The 27,866-nt window shown below is 41.6% G+C and overlaps 1 protein-coding gene across 6 annotated transcripts in view; it reads left to right on the top strand.

Moving 5' to 3' along the window:
* The window catches only part of RARB (retinoic acid receptor beta), a 771,365-nt gene that overhangs the window by 218,932 nt on the left and 524,567 nt on the right, over positions 1–27,866 (top strand). For all 6 annotated transcript variants that reach the window (XM_086674190.1, XM_086674188.1, XM_086674193.1 and 3 more), the window contains one exon: positions 17,554–17,605. The gene's annotated coding sequence lies outside the window, so the exon portion shown is untranslated. The remainder of the gene's footprint in view (positions 1–17,553; positions 17,606–27,866) is intronic.

Below are 27,866 nucleotides of genomic sequence, written 5' to 3'. Positions count from 1 at the left end.
TCAAGGAACATGGAGTTGCATATACGCATGTGGGCAAAGTACAATGAAGGGCTGTGGTTTATTTTGGAGTAACGTCACTTGTTGTTAAGCCTATGCTAGGGCTCTTTTCTCATCACTCAGTACAGTGGCTCTTGCGTTTGCCCTGTTTCTGCAGATAAGTAAACTGAGAGGTTCAAAGAATTTAAACCTTGGTCTTTTGGGTTCTGATACCTGCTCCTCCCCCCGCGCCATGCTGCCTGCCAGCATTTCTGGACTGATTTATGCAGGTTGTTCTGCTTGTATAGATTAGCAGGACCATTGTTCATTTCATCCCTTCACTTTGTATAAATACTGTCCGCGCAGCGAGAAACAGGATTGAAAAATAGCTAAGGTGGTGATTTGGGCCATCCAGACTACCATTCTGGGTTTCCCAGATGGTTTACCTGACTTACAGAATACTTTGTACAAAGTAACTCCACCCTACGCTCCAATATGTAATACCCCAATTAAATGCATCCAACTTTCCCATAGTAATGCATGTCAATAAAAGCAGAATGTCGATATTTTGAAGGAATGCACTGTTATGATGTCAAAGGGCTTGCTTCACTGTACAAGTTTTGCTTTATACACATTCACTCAAGTTGTTAAAAAATGTTTATAATGGTGTCTGCATTTCTGAAACATTCTGTACGTGTTGATTAATCTTTATGGTGGCAGAGAACTGGTGTGGATTCTTGAGCCAGACACTTGCTCTCAGATTTCGTCGCTCTTTATCTGATTGTTTTGCTTCATCCAGCCATGCTTTTACAGTTTTATGGGATAAAAAAAGATAAATCTGCAGAGAGAGAAATTAAGGCTGACGCTCTTTAGTTCAATAATGATATAATTTGTCCTTGGTGCAGAAATACAACCAGGCATATTTTTCAGCCAATTTGGAGAAGTCTTGGCGGGCAGGCCGGGTTGGAGTAGCTCCGAATTAAGCTGGGACTCTTCAGGGGTGCCTGTGCCATAAGTTGAGATCCCAGGAACAGAAAGAAAGGAAATAGGTTTGGAAGGGCAGGCTGAGGCTCATCAACAGTCCTGTCCTTCTGCCAATTCTAGATAAATTTGTCATCTACAGATGCTAGCATTCGTGTGATTTGATTGAGACTTGTCAAAGGTCTGCCAAATATTGATGTAGAGTTTCAAGAGTTTCAGCCTTGACTTGGAATATGTACAATTCACACTGGCAGTTTTTCCTTCTTTCTATCACTCTGACCCTTGTTTTTCCAATTTAGATGCTTGTCATGAAAAAGCTAGGAGACTCTCTCTGGGGTAGGCTGTGAGATTCATGAATGCAGGAGTGCATACTTGGAACATTTTAGCTCTGTAGGCAGCTTTGTGTAGTGTGCCTCTTGTGTGGTAAGAATGAAAGCGTGTTATCTTAGCTCAACATCTTCACGTTGGCCGGACTTACAGAGAGAAGCCGATGGTGAGCTATGGGTGATTTCCTGTAAGATTAATGAAAATTTCAGATATTTAATAGGAGCTGTCTAATTTCCTGAATCTATCTATTTGGTACGTTTTTTGGCACTGTGAATTAAAAAAAAAATTCCGTTCCCTCTCTCAGATACCTCAAGGTCTAGTAAAGGGGAAGGCATGTAGAGTGGTAATTGGCCGTGTGTGATGTGAATGATCAAGCAAACAGGAAGTGGGCACCATTAATTATTTGGGGAGGAGAGTTTCATAGCAGAGGGAACATTTACTCTGGAGCTTTAAGGCCATTTAAGAATTTTCTAGGTAGTTGAGGAAGGGTTTTTCAAAGAGATGGAAGGGCATATGCCCAGCTTAATTAAGTATGGCTTGTCTCTAGAATCAGAGTTTTGTGTGACAGCCCTTAGATGGTAAGGTGAGGTGGCTGTGGAAGAATCAAGCCTGTGAAGCTGTCCCCCCACCCCACCCGCCCCACCTATTCCCAGACTGTGGTTATGGAAAGGGGTCTAGCAGGTGACATGTTCGCTATCACAGGACTGGTTTTCTTGGAACATACAAGACACGTTCATTACCTAACAACCAAAGTCTTCACAAAATGGTCAATATTTTACACAAGAAATAATCTCGCAAATGGGACCCTTGAGCTAATTTTTTTTTTTAATTTTTAAATTTTTGTTTATTTTTGAGAGAGAGAGAGAGCATGAGCAGGGGAGGGGCAGAGAGAGGAAGACACAGAATCCAAAGCAGGCTTCAGGCTCTGAGGTGTCAGCACAGAGCCCCACGCGAGGCTGGAACTCAAGCCTTCGAGCTGTGAGATCATGACCTGAGCCGAAGTCAGCAGCTCAACCAACTGAGCCACCCAGGAGCCCCGAGCTAATACTTTTTAAACAAAGCTTTACTTGTCAAAAGGCTCATAATTTTGGCAATATTCAAATTATGTCCTGTTACACTTGAGTTAAGTGGTGTCGTTTTAGAAGAAAACCGTTCTACGTATTCGGCTCAATAAGGGAAGTAGTTCTACGAGATGCAACAAGATATGGCAGTCGCATGAGCTACCATTTTCCAGCAGTGAATTCCTGCCCTCTTGAGGCAACCATTTTCTACTTGCAGAAATTTTCTTTTATTCTAGCCTAACGTTTCTAATTTAACGGTACACACTTTGTGTTTCTGGTTATTCAAATGTAGAAGTCATTTCTGGCCTCCAACGATAGAAGGTACAGATGTATCTCTTCCACATTATGCTTGTGTGTCCACTTTCCAATATAGTTATATCGCAGTTTTAATCACTGTTCAATATTATGCATATTCTTGTGTGTATATTGGCAGGGGATGTCATATACTATGATTAAGTTTCTCCTGCCATATAAATCGACTTGATTCTTGATGACCATCCGTTCCTGTCTGACCCGATCCACAGTTTATAATGTTTTCTCTCTGGTTTGCTAAGTTTTTCCCATAGGCTTTCCAGCTACTAATTTTTTTTTTTTTTTTTATGTGTTTCACCTGGTATTACCCCTTCTCCCATTCTCTTAAACCTTACGGATTGATGCCTTTGGGGAGCAGGTAGAGATAAATGTGTGTCCTTGATATGCCATGTTAAACAAAAGTAGAGTAGAGCTTTCTGTGTGAGGCCACAGAAGAGGAAGGAGGTGAGTTTTACGTGATCATGTTTAATCCTTGCAGAGGAAAAGCAGGTGTTGAGATAGAGCAGAGTTTAAACTATTTGTCAGGGATATTAAGAAAGAGATAAAGTGGGGCGCCTGGGTGGCTCAGTCGGTTAAGCGTCTGACTTCAGCTCAGGTCACGATCTCATGGTCCGTGAGTTCGAGCCCCGCGTCGGGCTCTGGGCTGATGATGGCCCAGAGCCTGGAGCCTGCTTCCGATTCTGTCTCCCTCTCTCTCTGACCCTCCCCCGTTCAGGCTCTGCCTCTCTCTGTCTCAAAAATAAATAAACGTTAAAAAAAATTAAAAAAAAAAAAAGAAAAAAGAAAGAGATAAAGTACATCCATGGAGGAGGAATAGAAAGGTGTAATTGTTGTGAATATTCTGTTGATAAACGTGGGAGAGAAGGGAGTGTTTGCAGCAATAAGACTGTGGGTTACAAGGGGGAGAAAAGCTTCCGAATACTTCCAAAGAAACGTCTTTTTAAAAAAATTTTTTTAACGTTTTTATTTATTATTAAGAGAGAGAGAGAGACACAGAGAGCATGAGCAGGGGAGGGGCGGAGAGAGGGGGAGACACAGAATCCAAAGCAGGCTCCAGGCTCCGAGCTGTCAGCACAGAGCCCGACGTGGGGCTCGAACTCACGAGCTGTGAGAACATGACCTGCGCCAAAGTCGGTCACTCAACCAACTGAGCCACCCAGGCACCCCTCAAAGAAACATCTTAAGGATGCTTCATGTCTAAAAACCAAAGTGGAGTCCAGCTTCTTTAAATTTTAAGGGCATAGAAATATGAGAAGCAAAAGGAAGCTACTGGTATTTGCAAAAATAAAGTCACAGAAATCCTTGAATTAGTAAAAGAAAAAGTTTTATTGTTAACCGAGCTCAGTTTACTTAGCTATTTTAAAATAAGCGCACGTTCAATTCAGTCAGTGTTTTTGAGTATATTAATATTGATGCATTAGTGTGAGCTGTCAGACAACAGATACCCTGAGTTAAGTTACAGCCCAGAAAAGATGAGACAAGTGCATAAAACATAAAATAAGATGAACAAACCTAAGTAAAGGGGAGGGAGAGAGTAGGAGGGAACAGGATGGAGCTGAGAATTTATGAAGATGAGGAACGACTTTCCTGTTTGAAGGAGCTAACGTCAGAAGGGCTCGGAAGCATACAGTTTCCCAGCCCTCCCTCCAAATGGTGGACCGTGGATTCTGTGCGAAGGGCTAGAACGCACGATGATGTAAGGGTATGGGAGGGCTTGATGCACTTAGAGGATGACCAGTAGTGAACTTGCGTAAGAACCTTCAGGTTGATGTTTCAAAACTCTTGAAGAGACTCATGAGATCTACTGATGCCGAATTGCAAAGGGATTTTATTGGAGTTTGGAGGGCATCGTCCATATTCCTTCACCTATGGGTTCTGAATGTTTTGACACGAATCAAAACCAGATTAGATACCAGTGGAATTGCCAATAAAGCTGGCATGGAGGGATACAGTGTGGAATAAGAGCTAAGTCATACTTTGTAACTTTGGCCTATTTGATCCCAATAGAGCCTGTCAATAACTCCAAGCCTCTAGACTCAAGGGTGGAGGAAGTGAATGAAAGGAAACTAGGGACACGTCACAGCAAACTGCTTCCAAAAAAATCAGCCTAGCCCATCTTTATCACATATATTTAACAACATTTATCCCAGTCTTACCAGGCTTGGCAGAAAAGAGTATTCCTTCTAATGCTGCTTTTTCTTTAAAGAGGGACTGGAAATGAGAGTCCTTCTTGAGAACTGTGACGTGGAGAATTAAGCGTCTCCACAGCCACCAGCAGCGCTGACCGCCAGGCTGGAGAATTTGTATGGAGTTAGTCAAGCATGACGAGCCACTACAAACTTTGGAGTAGGGGACAAGGTAGACCTATGCTTTAAGGAAGAAAAAGCAGGCAACTGTAAGTACAATATTTTAGGACAGGCTCGAAGTAGAGGCAGGGTGAGAAGATATGAGGCTAGGATGGGACCAGTAGAAATAAGAGGAAGGGAAAATGTAAAGCAGTACACTGACAGAAGCTGTAGAAAGGTGGGACCAAAGTTGAGGAAAGAAGACAGAAAAGCACACCCTAGGACAGTCGGAAGTGGCGGACAGAAGGACTCAAATTTGCATCGCTAGATGATGATTCCATTCATAGAATTAGAGAAGTTATTAGAAGCAGGAACTGCAGGGGCGCCTGGGTAGCGCAGTCGGTTAGCGTCCGACTTCAGCCAGGTCACGATCTCGCGGTCCGTGAGTTCGAGCCCCGCGTCAGGCTCTGGGCTGATGGCTCAGAGCCTGGAGCCTGTTTCCGATTCTGTGTCTCCCTCTCTCTCTGCCCCTCCCCCATTCATGCTCTGTCTCTCTCTGTCCCAAAAATAAATAAACGTTGAAAAAAATATTAAAAAAAAAAAAAAGAAGCAGGAACTGCAGAGGAAATGCATTGTTTGTGAGCATAACTTTGAGGTATCTATCGGCTGTCGGGAAATGTCCAAGGGAGTGTCGGAAATGTGGATTTACCTTCAGAAAGAACGTGACGGCTAAGAGTCCACAAGGAGAGTAAGAAGGAGAGTAAGAAGCATCCGTAGGTCACTAGCCTACTGTTTAATTCAACTGTATCCCTCCAGCCCCCCCCCCCAAATTCAAAACTTTTATCAATAAAAGAAGAGATGTGCTCATGGACACGTTGGCAAATGCACCTTTTGTCCTCATCTTCCGTCCCTTTTAATAGCTCTGATCCCTTTACTGATCTTTGCGGTTAACCGAGATAAGCCGCTGAATTTCCCTGTGCCCGTCTCCTCGTGGGTAAGATGAGGATAGTAGCCGCACTTACGCCGAAGGGTGGTTGTGAGAATCGCGTGAATTCATATTTGTAACGTACTTAGAACAGTGTCCGTTATGTGGTTAGTCCAATGAAGGTGCTATGCCTCATTATGCTGATTTTATTTTCGTTATTGATGATGTGATTGTGTTTACTGATTGTGGCGGTCCTCACAGCGTTCGCTGGCAGCAAATACGCAGTAAGTGCTCACTATAGTGAGTCTCAGGTTGGCAGAGAACACGGTTTTTCTCCTGATGCTTGGACCTGTGGAGCAATTGGCCAGACATCACAAAGCCAATGAGTAAAAAGTTACGAAGATGTAGGTGTAGGTCTTGTGCCTTCAAATCAATGCCTTTCCCCACAAAAAAGCTATATCATCCTACAAATCTTGCTAATTTAGCCCCCCAAAATGTATTTGTCACTCATGCTACATGCCCATTGTAAGACACTCTGCTTATTGTAAATATTCGAGGACCCAAGTTGATGGCAATTCTGCTTCGATAGATGCCTCTGTGATCACTCAGGAAGGGAAAGGGGGAGGGGCTTCCACTCTGATCTTATTGGCCAAAGCTAACTGGCCACACATAGCTCGCTCTGGATAGAGAAGGCGGAATTGTACCTTACATCCCGAGGAGACGCGCCTCAGGCTATTTGTCACGGTCTTAATTATTATCACAATATGTGGCACAGGATGCAGACTATTTTGTCCGATTCTAGAAGCTTGTCGCTTGACCAGGATACTAAATTTTCTCCCGAATTCTCTGGTAGGCCCATTGAAACTCAATTTTGAGATACAAAGAAGTACAGTTGCCAAATGGAGCAAATAAAAATACATGGCACCAAGGCAAAGTAGAATTTCAGATAAATAGTTGGATAGAAGTATATCCCATGCGATATATTCGAGACATACTTATATATTATACTCAGTTATTGGTTATTTACTTGGGATTCAAATCTTTAATTTTATGATTGCTCTCCTTTTATTTAATTGAAGTATAATTAACATGGTGTTCTATTGGTTTCCGGGGTACAACAGAACGATTCAGCAATTTGATACATTACTCAGTGCTCATGATGATAAATGTGGTCACCATGTGTCACCAGACAATGTTACTACCATCTTATTGGCTATATTCCCTATGCTGTCCTTTTCACCTCTGTGACTTATTTATTTTGTAACTAGAAGTTTTTACCTCTTAATCCCCTATATCTGTCTCATCCGTGTCCCCACCCAGCTGCCTTCTGGCAACCACCAGTTTGTTCTCTGTATTTAGGAGTCTGGTTTTTCTTTTTCTTTTTTTTTTTAATTTTTTTTAACGTTTTATTTATTTTTGAGACAGAGAGAGACATTGCATGAACGGGGGAGGGGCAGAGAGAGAGGGAGACACAGAATCGGAAGCAGGCTCCAGGCTCTGAGCCATCAGCCCAGAGCCCGACGCGGGGCTCGAACTCACGGACCGCGAGATCGTGACCTGAGCCGAAGTCAGATGCTTAACCGACCAAGCCACCCAGGCGCCCCTAGGAGTCTGGTTTTTCATTTCTCTTCATTTCTTTTCCTTTTCTTTTCTTCCTTAAGTTCCACATAAAAGTGAAATCATATCTGTCTTTGTCTCTGACTTGCTTTGTTGAGCATAATACCTTTTAAGTCCTAATCACGCTGTTACAAATGGCAAGATCTCATTTTTTTTATGGCTAAATCCTATTCTAGTATATGATGCACCACATCTTTAGCTGTTAAACTGTTGCTGGACACGTGGGTTATTTTCATGTCGTGGCTATTGGAAATAATGCTGCCACAAACATAGGGGTGGGTCTATCTTTTCAAATTAGTGTTTTTGTTTTCTTTGGGTGAATACCCAACAGTAGAATTACTGGATCATACAGCATTTCTGGCTTTAATTTTTTGAAATTAAAAATACGCTTTTCCTCAGTGGCTGAACCAGTTTGCATTCCCAGCAACAGTGCGCGAGGGTTCCTTTTTCTCCACGTTCTCGGCAACACTGGTGATTTCTGGCCTGTTTGAGTTTAGCCATTCTGACAGGTGTAGGGCGATGCTCCATTGTGGCTGTTACTGGAATTCAAGTTTTACTGAATGTTCTGCCCTATTTTGTGGCAACCCCACAGAGGAGCCTAAAATAGGATGGGGAGTATCTTCTCTCTCTTAGACGGACAATAGTACAGTACAGCCGTGTAGAGAAGTTGGTTACATTATAATTAGAAGTATTTTCCTGAGGAGTAGCAGGAAGTACCTTCAGGGAAAAATAGTAAAAAATGATAGCAAAGTACCAGTTATGTTCTCTCTTACCTTTACCCTAAAGCATCCTTTCCCCAGAGGGGGTTTCATGCTCTTTATCTGGAAAAAATACATAAGCTGGTGGCTTCTTGAGCACGACAGAGAAAGAGAAGCCAGGATTAGTGAGGATGGGGCCACAATTAAGATACAAAAGTCATTTAAAAAAAATTTTTCGGGGCGCCTGGGTGGCGCAGTCGGTTAAGCGTCCGACTTCAGCCAGGTCACGATCTCACGGTCCGTGAGTTCGAGCCCTGCGTCAGGCTCTGGGCTGATGGCTCAGAGCCTGGAGCCTGTTTCCCATTCTGTGTCTCCCTCTCTCTCTGCCCCTCCCCCATTCATGCTCTGTCTCTCTCTATCCCAAAAATAAATAAACGTTGAAAAAAAAAATTTTAAAAAAAATTTTTCTTTTGAGAGAGAGAAAGAAAGTGGGGATGGGACAGAGAGAGAGAGGAGGAGAGAGAGAATCCCAAGCAAGCTCTGCGCTGTCAGCACAGAGCCCAATGTGGGGCTTGAACTCACAAGCTTACACTGTCCCGCTGGGCATGTTTTTCTTACAAGCTGTTGCAACTTCCCCTCCCTGCCTTATATCACATGTAATTATTTGAACCTCCTGGCCCTCCCTAAAGATGGTAAGCATCCTAGGGATAAGGAGGTGGTTCCTGTAGATTGATCCTTACCCTTATATATTTGTGTTTGCCTCATCCTAAATCCAAACACACCTTCCTTTGCTTAGCGGGCCCACAGTAAGCACTTCATGGACTGAACTGACTCTTGGGCAGCTGTCCGTGAGACCGAGATGCAGAGACTGTGCTGGCATTCCAGTTCGGACCCCAGTTAAGAGAAGTCACATGTCCTTTCCTCTGGGCACCTGTGATCCATAAGCAACTACAACATTCTTGCAAAGGCCTTGCAGGCAGATGAAAGGAAATCCTACACCAATAAATAGAGCCCATGTGCCCCCTAAATGTTGATGGGGTACCGAAAGGGGGTTTGGAAGTCCCTCTGCTTCGAATGGTAGGTAAAAACTTTCAAATCTTGTGTAGAGGACCTCAATCAGATCCCAGACCTCTGGGGCCAGGTTGGGGTTTGTGGGTAAGGCTCCCATCTCTCTCCCTCCCTGACGTTACAGTGGGACCTCTAACGCAGTGGTCCATGAAGCACCCTGCCTGTAATCCCCTTTTGAAGTGTGAACTTTGGAAAGAAAAACTGACGAAATCATAGGGTACCACGATCCTGTCCGTTGCACAGAAATGAACTGGAGCTCGTACTCGGGGCTTTGTGTGCCCTTCTCCTTGCCCTTGAGGAGTCCTCTGTTTAGTGGGGGCTGGGTGGGGTCTGCCTGGACACAGCACCGGTTCAACTTGATCAGAGCGGGAATTCGTGGAGAGAGAAAGGCTCTGAGGCAAGTGGGTCAAATTGCGGTGGAGGAACTGATGTGGCTTCACGTGGCTGAAATACAAGCCCCAAATAGTCTTACCCCAAATAGTCATTAATTCCCCCACTAGTTTATTTATTCATTCAGACTTTTGTGACCAGGAATACAGCTAAGCGCTACGTGAAATCTGTAGATGAATGGCTTGTCATTTGTCACCTCGAGAAGCGGATTGTTTAGTGGAGGGGAGAGGCATGTGAATACCTCTAAATCAGAGTGAGGAGATGAAGGGGGACAGAGGAGTCCAGTGGGGAGCCACCTGCTCCCTTCTAGCTGGGGACACGGCCAGAGGCTCTGTGGATCTGGTAGCCTGAGATGTGAACGGGGAACTCACTCCCTGGTGTATTTGGATATGCAGGCAGAGAAGGCTCCTTCAGGCACATGGTATGAGGATAAGCAAAGACAAAGAAGCCAGAAATGGTCCCCTGTGTTGAGTGAGTCACTTGCCCCTGGGGCTGGGTGGGGGGCAAAAGGCAGGGGTGGTAACTGCAGGAGAAGCCTGAGAAGTTGGAGGGACCCTACATGCCGAAGAGGCTGTGGCGAACGGGCCGACAGCACGGGGAGCAAACAGTGTCTGCTGAGTTCTTTTGCCAAAGGGCAGCTCTGCTTAAAAAATCCGAAAAGAAAACGGAGATTATTTATGTGCCACCGGTAGCAATGCATCGGGGGCCAAGAGGAGCGGAGAGTTATTGAGCTAGTTCAAAGCAATCTCGATTATTGAAAATGAATGAAATTGAATTCCACTTCCTACAGAGTCATTTATTGAGAGACAAAAGCAATTAATATTGAAAATAAAATAATTGTGAACTTCTGAACTAAATTACCATGCAGATATAATGTACTGTCTCATCAGTCTTTAAATACCTGATGTATTAGAAGATTGTAACACCAGTCTCCGAACCGCACTCCTCAACATCATTAGCATTTTTTCACTCTGCTTTGGCCAGAAAGCGGTTCTCAGGAGGCCCACATGAAAAGCCAGAGTTGCAGGAGTGCTTATTCCAAATTTAAAATTCACAACCATGTTGAGGTTTGGGATTTGAGTTTGTAAATTAATCCTGGCTTTTGGTAAATGAGAAGGAAAAAAAAAAAAGCAACAACGCCAGTACCTGAACTTGTAAGGCGTCTCACAGTTTATCGGTAGTAACAGTAATTTTTGCACATTATTGCACATTCGGCATTGCCATGATGCAGTACATGCGGCCAAGTGTCATGGATGCGTTTGATGAATGATTGTATTGTTCACCCCCAGCATCCTTGTGTAATTGATGTATATCCCGAAAGCCCTTAAGAACTGAAAGCACGATATATGTAGAGATGATACATACACTGTAACTCACACAACGTCCAACTTGAGTCACTTTGTTTTATGGGAACACTACAGGGTCTCCAGAGGGGTTGGTCGCCTGTTATCTTTGTTCCTCCACACTGGGGAAAATAAGCTGGCTCAGGTCTGCTTCCCCCAGCAGAGCTGATGAGGATTGGGAGAAAGTAATTAGGAATAGCTGGAGGGCAGTGGGACTGGGAAGAGAAGGCAGCTAACAAAGGGGCACTATCGAGAAGTCTCCAGTGGGGCGCCTGGGTGGCTCAGTTGGTTAAGCATCTGACTTCTGCTCAGGTCATGATCTCGCAGTTGGTGATTTCAAGCCCTGCCTCGGTTCTGTGCCGACAGCTCAGAGCCTGGAGCCAGCTTTGGATTTCTCTCTCAAAAATAAACAAATACTGGGGGGGGGGGGAGTCTCTAGAGAGTAACTTGGGTCCTATCTTGCTGGGCAGTTCTGGAACAAGTGTAGGACATATCCCAGAGTCCTCATAACGAGGGGCAATCGGCTGGCAGATTTATACCTCTTGTATCTGAAGATCAGCCCACAAAGTCATAGGTGCTGGCTGCTGGTGTGAAAGCACCTGGTGAACTTGTAAGAGTGAAGATGGGAAGGGATCGGTAAGAGTGCCACACAAGCCATGTCAAATATTCCTGGTTATCATTGACTACTGTGCCAAGAGAGTTTAATTTTTTTAATGTTTATTTATTTTGAGAGGGCGTGAAAAGAGAGTGCATGAGTGGGAGAGGGGCAGAGGGAGAGAGATTGAGAATCCCAAGCAGGCAGCACAGAGCCCAAAGAGGGGCTCATATTCATGAGCTGTGAGATCATGACCTTAGCCGAAATCAAGAGTCAGATACTTAACCGACTGAGTCACCCAGGTGCTCCGAAGTTTAATCGCAAGCTCAGACTGTGGTGAGAATAAAGAACTCGCTATCCTCTTCCTGGGAAACATGCCCAAAACTTGGCCGTAGTCTTAGATTGAGAGCCTGATATGCAGGGAGAGGTTTCAAATGGGCCAGGAGACAGGCATCTCGGCGGCTAGGTCACACATGGTTGAGTGTCGGACTCTTGATTTCCTGTGGGTCATGATCTCAAGGTAGTGGGATCAAGCCCCACGTGGGCATGGAGCCTGCTTGAGTTTCTCTCTCTCCCTCCAGCCCTTCCCCCACCTCGACCCATGTATGTGTGTGTGTGTGTTTATGTGTGTGTGTATGTGTGTATGCACATGCACACGCTTGTGCTCTCTCTCCGTAAAACAAAAGCAGAAAAACCCCAAAGGGGCTGGGAGATCAGTTTCCTGCTGGTAGTAGGCTGGTGGCAGAGGAGTGACACATGCTAGGCCCTCTAATTTAGGAAAACAGACCAGGAGAGGCGAGGTGGATACTGTCACTTTGAGAAAGCTTCCAGAAAGCTGGGTGTAAGGCTGTGGGGAAGAGGAGTGCCTCTGAAAAGCCAGAGATGCACCCGTCTATAAAAGGATTGAAATTCAGTTATCAAGAGTACTGGCTGAAAACATCTGAGTGCACAATTAGACCTGTGGTCTACCAGTTTGCAACACTGAATGTCTAAAGGAAATGACCTTAATTATAAGCATAAATATGGTTGGACATTGATAGAAAACTTTTTTAGAATATGGAAACCAAGCATAAAGGGAGAAGAATGTTGTATCTACTACAGTCTTGTCACCTTGTCAGCTTGGTATTCATAGTAATGAAATCTTTAATATATTTCTAACACCTGCTTAGTTGTTTAATATTTACATGTATCTCAGGGAAGGTAAAGCTTTATTTTAGTTGAGAGTTTTGCCATCAGCATTTTGGGGGGATAAAATTCTTGGAGTCATTCAACCAAATATGGTGTTACTTGTATTTTAAGGAAAAAATACGTTCGTGGTACAGTCCTTCCTCTTCAGAATTTCCTTAATAACCAATAACCCACTAAAGTGCATGCATATTGATTGAATGTAGCACTAATTACTAGGCTTGGAGGTAATATGAGCCTTTATTGTTAGATCTTTACAAAGTCCTATTTCAGAGTGGCATTCTCTCATGTTTATCCCCCAGACCGGGACTTTTTTGGGTTTTCACAGTGATTCACCATCAAAGATCAGGCAGTTCATTGAAATGTTAGCTTCTTACCTTGAAGTTTATAGGCTGAGTCTGAATGGTTCCCCTCTGAGGTTTAGGTTTGATAAGGGTTCCCGCCAGAAACTTCTGTGCTTGTTGCATTCAACACACAAACCCAGGTGCTACTGGCCGTCATAAACCAGTTGGGGATAGACGTTTTAGGAATCCTTTGCAGTAAGCACTCTTGTGCACGGATTAGGACTTAAAGTAAGATATTCCATTATGAAGGGACTTAGGGTTACCTCTGTCACCTCACAAACTGTACTTGAGAATAGGGGTTGGCTTTTGCTATCTTAGTTACTTTTCCCCCACTTAAAATGTAAAACAAAAATTTTTATCCCGGAGACTGAATTTTAAATCTTGAATCTCTTAGAAAACTCATAAGTAAAAATCGGTACTAAAGTAGAGCCTCACTCTAGGTTGGCTTGCCTCACTGACAGAATTTGCCAGATAACTGAGTAGTTTTCCACTTCAGTTTTTGCTCAGAAGACTTGGCATGGGAAAGGCTTACTCATTCAGGGACCCTATGGGATGAGAGCAGCTTCAAAGGAAAAAGGAGGACGACTTTTGTTTCAGTTTCTTGGTCTTGGAATTATATTTGTGCTTGCTTTTATATTTTTAGAAGATGATGAACTGTTGTTTCAGACTCACTTGAGGAAGACTAGACCAAAAGATGGAGAAAGCTAAACTTGCAATTATTTTAAAAGAAACAGAATATCTTTACTATGGGCAGTACTTTCATTGTGGAGCTTGACCAATAAAGTCCTTGGAAAAGAGCTCTAATGTGGAACCATTGCCTAGATAAGAGTGATTTCTATAGAATTATTTAAAAAAGCCCGTTGCTTGTGCTACTAATTGCTTTGGAAGCCTGTCTTTATAGGTGATAGAAACACCTACTTCTGAAGAATAAGGATTCTATATATTTGTTTCTGAATTAAGCTATTTCTCTCTTGATAGCCCCCAAACTAATGCTTTATCATGCACTTCCACTTTGCTCAGGTTGTAAAAAATGGCCTTCAGCGTGAACTTCCTGCCCATTAACTTTCACCTGAACGGCACTAGGGTGCCATTTGGTTAATTATATTTGGAGTTCAAAGTTTTGATTAGGGCTGATTTATCAGCTGTAATCTTTTAAAGGCATAAAATTAAATAATGGGCCGTACATGTAGAGAAGATTAACTTTCCCTAAATCATCAAGATGGATAGTCTTGTTTTTCACAAATCTACTGGATGTTGATATAGTATACTTTCTTTTGTGCGTTAGGTTGCATAAGCTCCAACTGGTGAAACTCAGGGGATATTTTGCCAACCCGTGGGTCTCAGGAACAAACCAAACCAATCTAAGGACTTTGGATTTTAAGATGTTCTAAAGCCTAAGTAGTTGTGTCCTTTTATTTGGTCCCATTGAACTATCTAATGAGATCTGTGCTAAATGAAGCAAAAAGATAAACCTCCTGAACTCATGGAGCTTGGATGCGCACATCAAAACCAAGTAACAGGCACACAAGCACAGTTGTTATAATTTGTTCTGAAAAAGAGGAAGCAAACATAAAACTTAGGAACTAAAGACCAGGTGTCTTAAGATAGAGAATGAGATGGGTGTGAAGGGGTAGATGATGTTATTTTTATTTTCTTTGTTACCCATCATCGCTAATTTTAATTTTCTTCAGTACAAAGAAAAATGAGCAATTGTGCAATAGATCAAAATTAGATTCAGCGAAAAGGAAATACGTGCAGAATCATTGAAATGACTAATTCCTTAAAGGTCTCTGTTACGTGGCTAGGCATAATCTAGACACGATAGTTTACTGCTTCTAAATAATTTTTACGATGAATATGTGATCAGTGCAATAATCTTGAAAAGTACCAAAAGATCCACCTGTAATTCTTTGGCCAAGAGGTAACCAGTATTCACATTTTGGCAGATAACTGCTCAATCACTTTCTAACATGTGTGAATGTTTATATGTAAGTATTTAAAAGAAATAAAAAAGGTAGACCTCACACCCAGCACAGAGCTCAACATGGGGCTTGAAGTCACAATCTCAGGATTAACACCAGAGCTGAGATCAAGAGTTCAAGCCTTGGGGCACCTGGGTAGCTCAGTTGGTTAAGCATCTGACTTTGGCTCAGGTCATGATCTCAAGGTTCCTGGGTTCAAGCCTGGAGCCTGCTTCATACTCTGTGTCTCCCTCTCTCTCTCTCTACCTCTACCCTGTTCACGTTCTTCTCTCTCTCTCCCAAAAATAAACACTAAAAAAAAAAAAAAAACACCAAAGAGTTGAAGCCTTGACCCACCGAGCCACCCAGGCACCCCCATAGGTATTTTTATAAGAAATAGGATCCTACTATATACATTATTTTACAGCCATTTTCTACTTTTTAAAATGAACATCTTCCCATGATCTTTTATGTTGCTTTACATTATAATTTTAATGTCTGTATTGTACTAAATTGCATCCTTGTATGTCTGTTGCTTTCACCAAGCCACTATTTATGTACATTGAAGTTTCCAGATTTTTGCTTCTGTAAGTGGGATTCCTATGTTTTCCTTTTAATTATTTCCTCAGGGCACACTCATAAAAGTGAAATGTGTTGGTTAAACTCTTAAGGCTTTGGATACATGGTTAACAACATCCCCTCAAAAGAACATACTGATGTACACACTTTGACTAGCGAGGAAACGTGTCCCCCCTCTCCATATGTCACTTTAAGTACGTTCCTGTGTTGATGTTTAATTTTTGTCATTTTAACAGTCATAACAGGACTATAAAAATGATTACTTTTATGTGAAATTTAAATATATGTTTAATGATTTAGGATTTGTAATGTTGTTTTAAAATAAAACTAGAAACGAAATCTAATTTAGAGGAAATGGGAACTTCTGGGATTGGAGCATTCTGAGGACAAAGTTCAAGGTGATCCTGTCGACAAAAGCAAGTCAACAATATTACAAATAAGAACAGAAATATAATGGGAACAAAAAAGTCCTATTTAAAGAGAACGGACTTGAAATCAGGGTAGAGAAGCTTTATCCCCAAGAATCCTAATTTTCTGTAATCTGATGAGAAATTTATTATTTTTTTTAAGTTTGTTTATTTTGACAGAGAGAGAGGGCGGGGGGAGGGGGGTTGGCGTGGGGGAGAAAGAGAATCCCAAGCAGGCTCCACACCATCAGCATGGAGCCTGACCTGGGACTCCAACTCAGGAATCGTGAGGTCACGACCTAAGCTGAAACCAAGAGTCTGGAGTGTAACTGACTGAGCCACCCAGGCACCCCAGATGTTTATTTTTTTTAAATGTTTATTCATAAATCTCTCAGAGAGGGAGAGTGGGAAGGAGAAAGAGAAAGGAAGGAAGGAAGAGAGAAAGGAAGGAGGGAAGGGAGGAAGGGAGGAAGGGAGGAAGGGAGGAAGGAAGGAAGGGAGGAAGGGAGGAAGGAAGGAAGGAAGGAAGGAAGGAAGGAAGGAAGGAAGGAAGAGAGAAAGGAAGGAAGAGAGAAAGCAAGGAAGAATCCCAAGCAAGCTCTGTGATGGTAGCACAGAGCCTGGAGCCCGACCCAGGGCTCAAGCTCAGAAATAGTGAGATCATGAGCCGAAATCAAGAGTTGGATGCTTAACCGACTGAGCCCCCCAGGCGCCCCAAAATGTACTTTTAGATGGAATTATGAAAACATAATGATGGTATCAGGGTGCCTGCGTGGCTCAGCATCCAACCCTCGATTTCGGCTCTGGTCAGGATCTCATCGGCCCCGAGTCGGGCTCTGTGCTGACAGCTCAGAGCCTGGAGGCTGCTTCAGATTCTGGGTCTCCGTCTGTCTCTGTCCTCCTCTCTCTACTCGTGCTTGCTCACTCGCTTGCTCTCTCAAAAAGAAACCTTTTTAAAAAGTTGTTTTTCGGGGCACCTGGGTGGCGCAGTCGGTTAAGCGTCCGACTTCAGCCAGGTCACGATCTCGCGGTCCGTGAGTTCGAGCCCCGCATCGGGCTCTGGGCTGATGGCTCAGAGCCTGGAGCCTGTTTCCGATTCTGTGTCTCCCTCTCTCTCTGCCCCTCCCCCGTTCATGCTCTGTCTCTCTCTGTCCCAAAAATAAAAATAAAACGTTGAAAAAAAAAATTAAAAAAACAAAAAAAGTTGTTTTTCAGAAAATATGATGGTATCTTAGATTACCTGTAACTTTTCTCTTTAAAGAGATTATAGTGGAACAATCTGAGAAGTGTGCATTATCTACAAAGACTATATTCTAATAGAAACAGTATATGAAAATTTTTAAATTGTAGGCTCTCCAGCAGACACCTGTGCTTGTGACTGGTCATTATCAAAGTTAAAGGATACTGAGAAAATTTAATTTTCATATTAAGCACAGTGACAGGATGTTGGAATTCAATGGAATTTGAAAGCTTGTCTAACCCAGCTGCTTATTTTACAGATAAAATTGAGTACTGCAGAGATACTGTGATTCGCCCAAGAAGCCACACCTGGTAAGTAAAGAAAGAAGAAATAAACACACTTAAACAATAAACATGGGCATAGATAGAAGAGGACTAGATTTGAGTTTCGATTATTTGCCGTGGGGAGAAAAGCAGAATTTTTGTAGTATGGGCATAGACGAAGCATTAGGGCAAGGAAGAATTGACCAAATTTTCTCTTACCTCAAGTCAAAGACTCGTCGTTATGTAGATCCTCCGATAATTCACGTTTTCACATGTTTGGCAAAGATGGGTAGGCATGACTGTGCTCGAATGGTCCTGCGGTTTCTCAAGAAAAGATGAACATCCTGGGCATGGAATTTTGCAATAAAGGAAACACTGTCGTTTAATTCGTAGTGATTTAAGAAGGTGGAAGATTTTTGAGAAGGGAAATCTAATTACAGTGAATCTGAAATTTCATTGACCCATCATTTCCTCTATTGTTCATTATTTTTTTTTTAGGGAAGATAAGAATGTATAAGGAAGATTAAAAAGAAACGTATGAAAGTATACTGGGGAAAAAATAAAGAATTGATGTAATGTTATTTAGCTATAAATTTCTCATAATCATATTTAAACTGAATCTTCAAGTGAACCTATTGGGTAAATTGGATTGGTTATTTTAAAACAGAATTCCTATCGCAGTTCCAAGTAACTTCATTGCCTTTTTTAATTCATTTGGAATTTAATGAATTTTTAATGACTTACTACCTTTTCTTCTTCTCTATTTGGTGGAGATATTAAATGCATTTCCTAATGACCTTAATAACTTTGTTTTCTTCTCTACTTGGTGTAGTTACACATTCTAATTGAAAACCTTAAGATTTGAATACAGTTTTCTTCTATTTTATCTTGTTGTTGGTTTTTCTTAGTTGGGAGCTGGCTTCTTCCAACTAAATTTAAACATTAACTGGAATAATTCTGATAATGTTGCCACTTAACACCAATACATTGATCTTTCATATTATATTCCAGAGAACAAGGCATTTTGTACTAATTAAATACTATTACTAATGATTATGGCTTACAATGTTGAGGAAAAAGTTAAATGACTCAAGCTGATAAAATGTGCCTTTGGGAGAATAAGTATGTGAAAGTGTCAAACATTTTAGAAAATGAAGAACTTCTCCAACTTGATAATCTCAGTACATATTATAATGAAGCTTAAGTAACGAAAAAATTTTGGCACGAGCTTAGAAATAAAGGAGATAAGTGAGCAGAATAGAGTCCAGGATGAAATCTAAATACAGGAATTCATTGTAGGAGAGAAGTGACATCTCCACTTGGAGAAACAATGGCAGAGTCCAGAAGTAGCGAAGAGAAAAGCAGACAGCATAAAAGTATAAAATATCATTATGGCAGGGGCGCCTGGGTGGCGCAGTCGGTTGAGCGTCCGACTTCAGCCAGGTCACGATCTCGCGGTCCGTGAGTTCGAGCCCCGCGTCGGGCTCTGGGCTGATGGCTCGGAGCCTGGAGCCTGTTTCCGATTCTGTGTCTCCCTCTCTCTCTGCCCCTCCCCCGTTCATGCTCTGTCTCTCTCTGTCCCAAAAATAAATAAACGTTGAAAAAAAAAATTAAAAAAAAAAAATATCATTATGGCAAATGACAAAGCTAAAGCATTTTTGTCAACAAATAGGGAATATATACGTGTAGACATATCCTAACAATAAGATCGGCAATTCAGTGGGAAAATAGACAAATGATATGAATTGGATATTCCTAAAAGAAATACCAATGGCCACTCAACAAAATTAAAGTATGCAAGTGTATTAACACTTAAATACATATAAAAATTATTTTGTGTTTTAGACTGGCCAAATGTATGCTTGGTAACCTTAATAATTGGGAAGACCATAGGGCTCTCTTCCACTGTCTTTCATTGTAGGTGGAAGTATAAAGTGAAATAACTTTTCTTGGAGTGAAATTGGCTTCTATCCATTCAAATTCCAGTCATAGGCCTCCTATGACCCAACTGCCTAATTTCTTAGAAAATTACTCTTAGAGATTTCTGACGTTCATAAGGTACATGTTCAAGATGTTCCTTGTGGTTTGTTTGTAACAGGAAAAAAGAGAGTGGTTAAATACATCATGGTGCCTCAATATAATGAAATAATCTGTAGCTTTTATTATAATGCAATAAATTGGGACACCTGCATGGCTCAGTTGGTTAAGTGTTTGACTCTAGATTTTTCCTTGGGTCATGATCTCACAGTTCGAGCCCTGAATCAAGCTGTCTGCTGCCAGTGTGGAACCTGCTTGGGATTCTCTCTCTGTCTCTCTCTCTCTCTCTGTCTCTTTCTCTCTGTCTCTCTCCCTCTGCCTCTCCCCAGCTTCCTCGCTCGTTCTCTCTCTCGATGTAAATAAATAAACTTTAAAAAGAATAATAAAATGCCGTAAATCTATGTCAGATGACATGGAAATATGTTGATAGTGAGAAATGCAAATTATATACATAGCATAATCTTATTTTGTTAAAATAACATCCTTTAGTTTTTTTTTTTGTTTTTTTTTTTTAATTTTTTTTTTCAACGTTTATTTATTTTTGGGACAGAGAGAGACAGAGCATGAACGGGGGAGGGGCAGAGAGAGAGGGAGACACAGAATCGGAAACAGGCTCCAGGCTCTGAGCCATCAGCCCAGAGCCCGACACGGGGCTCGAACTCACGGACCGCGAGATCGTGACCTGGCTGAAGTCGGACGCTTAACCGACTGCGCCACCCAGGCGCCCCAACATCCTTTAGTTTTAAAGATACTTGTCTCTGGGTATGGAATTGGAGAAGTGAGTGGGTCAATCATTCATTCAGACATTCATGCATAGTCCACACCCAATGTTATATTAGTGTCAGGTGTACAATTCAGTGATGTGACAAGTTTATACTATGTTCACCAGAAGCATAGCTCTCTCTATCCCATTATATCACTATTAGAACAACATTGACTGCAATCCTCATGCTGTGCTTTTTATTTCCGTGACTTGTTCCATAATGAAGGCCTACTGTATTTCCCTCTCCCCTTCATTCTTTTGCCCAACCTCCACTCCTGTTGGCAACCATCAGTTTGTTCTTTGTTTTTTATTTTAATTTTTTTTCAACGTTTTTTATTTATTTTTGGGACAGAGAGAGACAGAGCATGAACGGGGGAGGGGCAGAGAGAGAGGGAGACACAGAATCGGAAACAGGCTCCAGGCTCTGAGCCATCAGCCCAGAGCCCGACGCAGGGCTCGAACTCCCGGACCGTGAGATCGTGACCTGGCTGAAGTCGGACGCTTAACCGACTGCGCCACCCAGGCGCCCCTGTTCTTTGTATTTAGAGTTCTGATTCTGCTTTTTGTACATTTTTTTTTTTTTTTTTAGATTTCATTAATGAGTAGAATCAAATGGTATTTGTCTTTCTCGGTCTTATTTCACTTAGGATAATAACCTTTGGGTCTACCCATGTTGTCTCAGATGGCACAATCACATCCTTTTCTATGCCTGTCTAATATTTAATTGTATGTGTATGTACCACATTTTCCTTATTCATTCATCTATATTGGCAAAAAAAAACCTGTCACTATTTTTAGACAACGTGATACTACACATAGGAAATCCTGAGGATTCTACCAAAAACCTATTAGAGGTAATAAATTCATTAAAGTGGCAGGATGCAAATGGAATACCCAGAAACGGGTAGAGTTTCCATATACTCCAAAAAAAAAAGTCACAGAAGGAGAAATGTAAAAGCAATCTACGTATCCAATGCAACCCCTATCAAAATACCAACAGCATGTTTTTGCAAAACTGGAGCAAATAACAGTAAAATTTGTATAGAACCACAAAGATCCCAAATAGCGAAAGCAATTCTGAGAAAGAAGAACAAAGCTGGACGCGTCACAATTCCAGGTTTCAAGGTACAAGCCAAGCTGTAGTAATCAAAACAGTGTGGTACTGGCACAAAATAGACACATAGGTCAATGGAACAGGATAGAGACACAGGATATACAGGAAAAGACCCTCACATAATCACTTGATCTATGACAAAGCCAAGAATGTATAATAGAGAAAGACTGTCTTTTCAATAAATAGTGTTGGGAAAACTGGACAGTATGTAGAGGAATGAAACCGGGCTTTTTTATAACACACATAAAAATAAACTCAAAATGGATTAAAAACCTAAAAGTGAGGCCTGAAACCACAAAATTGTGGAAGAGAATACAGGAACAATCTCTCTGTCATCAGCCATAGCACCCTTTTTCTAGACACGTCCCCTAAGGCAAGGGAAACAAAAGCAAAAACTTATTGGGACTACCTCAGAGTAGAAAGCTTTTTCACAGCAAAGGAAACCATCAACAAAACAAAAAGACCACCTAATGAATAGGAGAAGATATTTGCAAATGATGCATCTGATAAGGGGTTAATATCCAAAATATATAAAGATCGCATACAACACCAAAAAACCAAACCCTGTAGGGCACCTGGGTGGCCCAGTCGGTTAAGCATCCAACTTTGCCTCAGGTCATGATCTCCCGTTTCCTGAGTTTGAGCCCGGCATCGGGCTCTGTGCTGACAGCTGAGAGCCTGGATCCTGCTTCACATTCTGTGTCTCCCTCTCTCTGCCCCTCCCCTGCTCGCACATGAGTGCTCGCTCTCTCTCTCTCTCTCTCTCTCTCTCAAACATAAACATTAAAAAAAAGGGGGGGGGGCAAACTATCTGATTAAAAAATGGGCAGAGGACCTGAATAAACATTTTTCCAAAGAAGACCTCCAGATGGCCAACAGACACATGAAAAGATGCTCAACATCATTCACCATGCTCAACTTCAATGAGATATCACCTCATGCTTGTTAGTTAAAGATAAGAAACCAGTGTTGGTGAGGATGTGGAGAAAAAGGGACCCTATTGGCTGTTGATGGGAATGTAAATTGGTATAGCCACTGTAGAAAACAGTATGGGGGTTCTTCAAAAATATTGTTAAAAATAGAAATAGCATATGATGCAGTAATTCCACTATTGAATATTTACCCAGGGAAAATGAAAAAAACTAATTCAAAAAGATACGTGCACCCCTACGTTTATTGCAGCATTCTTTGAAATAGCAACCTATGTGTCCATCAATAGGGTACTGTCTTACAATCTGTTTTTAATATGCCTTCTGATTAAAGGTGCTTTTTAATTTGTTACAGTTCTCAAATGAAATATAGAATTAGCATATAAGCATAGAGAATAACGAAAGACCGAGAGAACAAAAAAATAATAGCCGTGGAATCCATTTTATTGTGGTAAGTCACTGCGAAATTACGTCTTGACGTATAACTTAAAATGAAGTAGTAATTAAGAATTAGGAATTCTTGGGGCGCCTGGGTGGCTCAGTCGGTTAAGAATTAGGAATTCCGCTCTTGGATATGTACCCAAGAAAAATGAAACATGCCTGTACAAAGCTTCCATTGACATGTTTATGGCGTCAACGTTCATAGTAGCAAAATAGGGAAACAACTCAGGTTTTCACCAATGGTGAGTGGGTAAATAAAATGTGGTATCTCCATACAATGAAATACTACAATAATAAGAAGTGAAGTGCCAGTGCATGCTGTAACCTTAATAAACCTTGAAAGCACTGTTGCACGAAAGAAGCCAGTCACGACAGACCCACGATTTCAGTTATGTGAAATGTTTAAAACATGTAAATCTACAGACAGCAAGTAGATGATTGGTTACCTGGCACTGGCGGTGGAAAGATTCAGATAAGGAGTTGCTGCTAATGTGTATGGGGTTTCTTTCTGGAGACAGAAAATTGTTGTAAGAGTAGGTCATGGTGATGACCACACAACTCTGAATGTATTAGAAACATTGAATTGTCTGCTTCAAATACGTGAAGTGCGTGGTCTGAAAGTTATCTTCAGATTTTGTTTTTTGTTTTTTGTTTTTTGTATGTAACTTTCCTTTGGCTTTTTAGTCAATAAGACAAGAAGCGTGTAAATGAGGACAATTTCCGAGATCATTTCCTAGACAGAAATGAAGATTAAGAATAATAATGGATTTCAGTAATCTGAAGTCGAGTCTGGAAGGTTAACCTTCTCAGCAGCTGAGATCTATGCTGGCGGGTGTACCAGGGATGATTTAAATCCCACAGTGAGGAAAGTTTTTTTTTTGTTTTTTTTTTTTTAATGTTTATTTTTTGTGAGAGAGGGCGCAAACAGTGGAGGTGCAGAGAGAGCAGCAAACAGAGGGTGGCGAGCTTCATGCGGAACTTGAACTCCCGAACCGTGAGATCATAATTTAAGTTGATCTCGTTGATCTCACTGAGCCAGCCAGGTGCCCTGAAAGTATTCTTTTTTTAAGTTTATTTATTTATTTTGAGACAGAGCACTAGGTTGGGGGATGAAAGAGAGAGGACAAAAGAGAATCCCAAGCTGGCTCTGTGCTGTCTCTCAGAGACCAACACAGCGCTCGATCCCACAAATCGGGAGATCATGCCCTGAGCCGAAATCAAGAGTTGAACACATAAACTGACTGAACGGCCCAGGTGCCCCGTGAGGACAGTATTTTATGCCCCTTTCACTTCTCCTTCAAACTTGAGATTCTTCTGCTGTGAGAGGCTTTTTGATGGCATTTCCTCTTTTGTAACCCTTCTTAACAAAGATCAGTCCTGAGTCTCAGAGCTAAGCTCAGGCCATGCTATCTAACCAGGACTCATTTAAATGGTTTCCATCCTTTTCATAGTTTATCTTCTATCTGAGGTCATTGAAGCTGATATGTGGCTTGCAGATTATTATAACTTACCCACCTTAGATTTATTCAGCTAAAAAACAAGTGTGGGAACCTAAATGGAAATAATAAGAATGAAAGTTGTTGGCCAATCAGAATTCATGCTAGTGCAACCTGCTTACCTATAGTCAAAGGAGCAATTTAAAGACTATAGCAGACATAAAATCTTGGAGCTTGAAGCGGCCTGTAGATGATTTAGTTCAACACCTTTGTTTTACCTCTTTGGTCTCACAGACCCTGGGAAGTTGGGCCTTGGACAGGCTCACATTTTCATACCCAGCTTCAAAATCAGAAGCACTGGTAACTAAGAAGCAGTCTCAGAAGAAGGTGTATTTTGTGTGAGCCGAGCTGGTATTGACGACATTCCGTGATGCAACGTGCTCTATTAAGAAAGAGCTTCATGACCAAATCCCAGATTACAGCCATCTTCCCATTTCTGGTTGCATTTGGGTGTTTGTGAACTTCTGTTGTCAGGGCAGCCACAGAGCTAGAGAAGGGGGGAGTTATCAGAGGCAGGGGGGGAGGAGAGGTAGGCCTGTCTCGCCTTTTCGTAAATGCCAAAGCTAATTTCAATGATTGCTTTAGCGATATAATGATAACCAAGATTAAAGCAAGCAGGAATCCACTTTAAGATATGAGAGCTGGAATTTTAGATTTCATTATAAGATTGGCATTTCAACCAAATAGTAATATAATGGCGATGGATTTCCATTTTTTCTCCATTTCTGTTGAAATATTATCTCATAAATATACTTTGATACAGAAGAGATCTCTCAATTTCATGAGAGCCCAAGAGCCCTGTTTTATTCTTATGCTGACTTATCTCTAAAATATCTTTTTGATGTACAGCTTCAATATTCTTGCCAATGTCCATGACATCAGCAATCAAAAATGGCATCAGTTGTAGGTTTTTTCACATATAGTTGTAGGTTATCCAAAAAAAGGACTCCTGCTTAGCGCTCACACATCTTTATAGTATTATCAAGGGATGTTACGGTTCATGCGGCTAATTGTTCCAAGAGGAGAAAAAAAAATACCATCCATGAAAGGAGGCAACTTTACCCAGTGCTATTCTAAAATGTGTACATAGGGCACATAAGGAGGGAACTAATACTTTTATGTATCAGTATTTTTTTTAGTTTTATTTATTTTGAGAGAGAGTCAGTGCACGTAGGGGAGGGGCAGAGAAGGAGGGTGAGAGAGAGAATCCCAAGTAGTCTCTGCACTGCCAATGACACAGCCCAATGTGGGGTTCAAACCCACAAAGCCACAAGATCACGACCTGAGATGAAACCCAGTGGGACACTTAACCGACTGAGCCACCCAGGCGCCCCAGTGTCTTTTAAACCAGAGGAAAGGTGGTATTTGCCCAAATTCTGTTGAGAAGATGGAAGTTGTGAGAGCACACACCTCGAAAGGAGTAGAGTTCTGCATTTCTCTACTCTGCCATGCTTACAGGTCCAAAAAGTGACCTGCAGACCACATCCACGTAGGCCGGGCTTCCCAGGCCTCAGAAATGAAACCTTTCACCCCCCGAGGTTGTTAGCTACACGGGTACCGACAAATGTCCCGATCAATGAGGATCATTTAGTTGGAGAATATAATAAATTGGTTAGGTACACTTGATTTGAAGTGCTATTCTAAAATTTCATATTATTTTTAACTTGCTTCCCTTTGCTGGAGTTAATCCTACATTCTTGTTAAGTTCTTACTAGTGTTTTAGTTATGAAAACCCCTTGGAAGGAATCGGAGGTTCATCTGGTTTGCATGTAATTCCTATGTATATCAGATACTACTTTGGAGAAACTGGCTTTCTGAAATACTGGCATTAAAGAACTAATTGTTGGCTTAATAACAAAGCTTTTCCTCTAGACGGTCCATTTAAAAAGAAAGCTGAATGCTTTCCTCTTCAAGGAATCTGTTAAACCACAGAAAAACCTAAATGAACCTTTGAAGTGTATAAGAAACACTTGTCAGGGTTGATAGTGTTACAGTGATGAAAGCATCATACAGGTGTTTTCACTAGCTGTGCTACAAAGTCCGATCAATTTCTGTTGCTACACTCCTCATCATTTAACAACCATGACCAAGGTACAGACATGAATGTGACTGTTCCAGCCATAGCCTGAACAGAAATTCATGGCCACTTTCCTTATCATGGTAGGCAGAAACTGTAAGTCCCTCAAATAAATGGGCAGTTAGGTAATATTTGGTACTGTATCTCGGGATCTAGGATGTGAATATCCTGTATAACTCTACCGACCAAATGAAAAACAGTGCCGGAAAGGCTGGCTCATGGATGAAAGGCATTGGTGGTCTAACCCTGGAGGAAGAAGGAGCCACTATTACTTGGTCCAGCTCATGGTTTCACGCTTTAGCTTTGGAGATTGCTCTGTAGAATCCCTCTCTTTTAACAATAAGGAAATGATTTGTTGAAGGAATAATGTTGACGAGGGCGACATTGGTACCGCTTTCATCTGCGATCCATTAACTAGTGCAGCATCATGCCCTCCCTCCTTCGCCGAACACAAGCATGGGAAAGTTGGACACTGCCGGCTATAGAATAAACATTTATTTTTTCCTGAATGACCCAAAGTTCCCTTATTACTGTGATGTCTAAAGGAGCTGCTGCCTTTTCATTGTAACGTGAGAGACATAATTTTCTTGCTGTTTTCCAAGGCTGTCAGATAAGAGACAAATTGCCTTTGATAAAACATGCTTTCAATTTTTCCCATGCAATAATTCAATTTTCATTTTCATAAGGGATTGTTTATTCTGATGGCTTGAATTGGTTGACTAGGATGTCAGCGTCTAGTACTCATCAGTAAAGATTGTAGTCTGGGTTATAATTCAGGAGAGCGTATGTTACTATGAAATTTATTATGTACAAATGCTTTTCTGTGTTTAATTCTTGAAAATCAGGAGTGACAACTCATTTGAGTAAATGATTTCTCTTGGCTCTGTTTCTCCCTAAAAGTCACTTGGAAACAAAGGCGATTTGTGCAAGTATTTACTGAAGAATTTGGGCAGTGCTGTTTATTAAAGAAAAATGGATTCGGCTCCTAGTATCTCAACTCCTATAATTTCTTCTAGTAGTTCATGTTCCTCTTTTTAATTTCACTACTCTGTGTGTACACACTTACCTTTTTCTCTGGCCCCCTCAATACATAAAGCAGGTCTCAAAAGAGCTTTAATTAAAAAAAAAAAAAAAAAAGGTAGTGTGTATATGTGTGTGTGTATATATATGTGTGTGTGTGTGTCTATATGTATATGTCTCTATATATACACACACAGAGACACATGTATATATGTACAGTAGAAAATTTGGATATCAAAAATAAATATTATCCATTAAATTCCATGTTTACTTCTTTGTCCTCATTGATCTCTCCCATAATTAAGAGATTAACATCTGAAAACTTCTGTTAACTGTCTTAGCTTGCCTGTCCGATCGTGTATTCACTGTGCGAAGGCAGAGGAACCCAGCACCCGACTGCGATGCTGTGTATCCTTCCCCCAAGCCCTGCCT

Source organism: Puma concolor, chromosome C2 (assembly GCF_028749965.1).
Source record: "Puma concolor isolate L17-30 chromosome C2, mPumCon1.1.hap2, whole genome shotgun sequence".
Classification (NCBI taxonomy): Eukaryota; Metazoa; Chordata; class Mammalia; order Carnivora; family Felidae; genus Puma; species Puma concolor.
The sequence above is the reverse complement of the archived record's forward strand: the minus strand, read 5'-3'. Positions and strand labels throughout refer to the sequence as shown.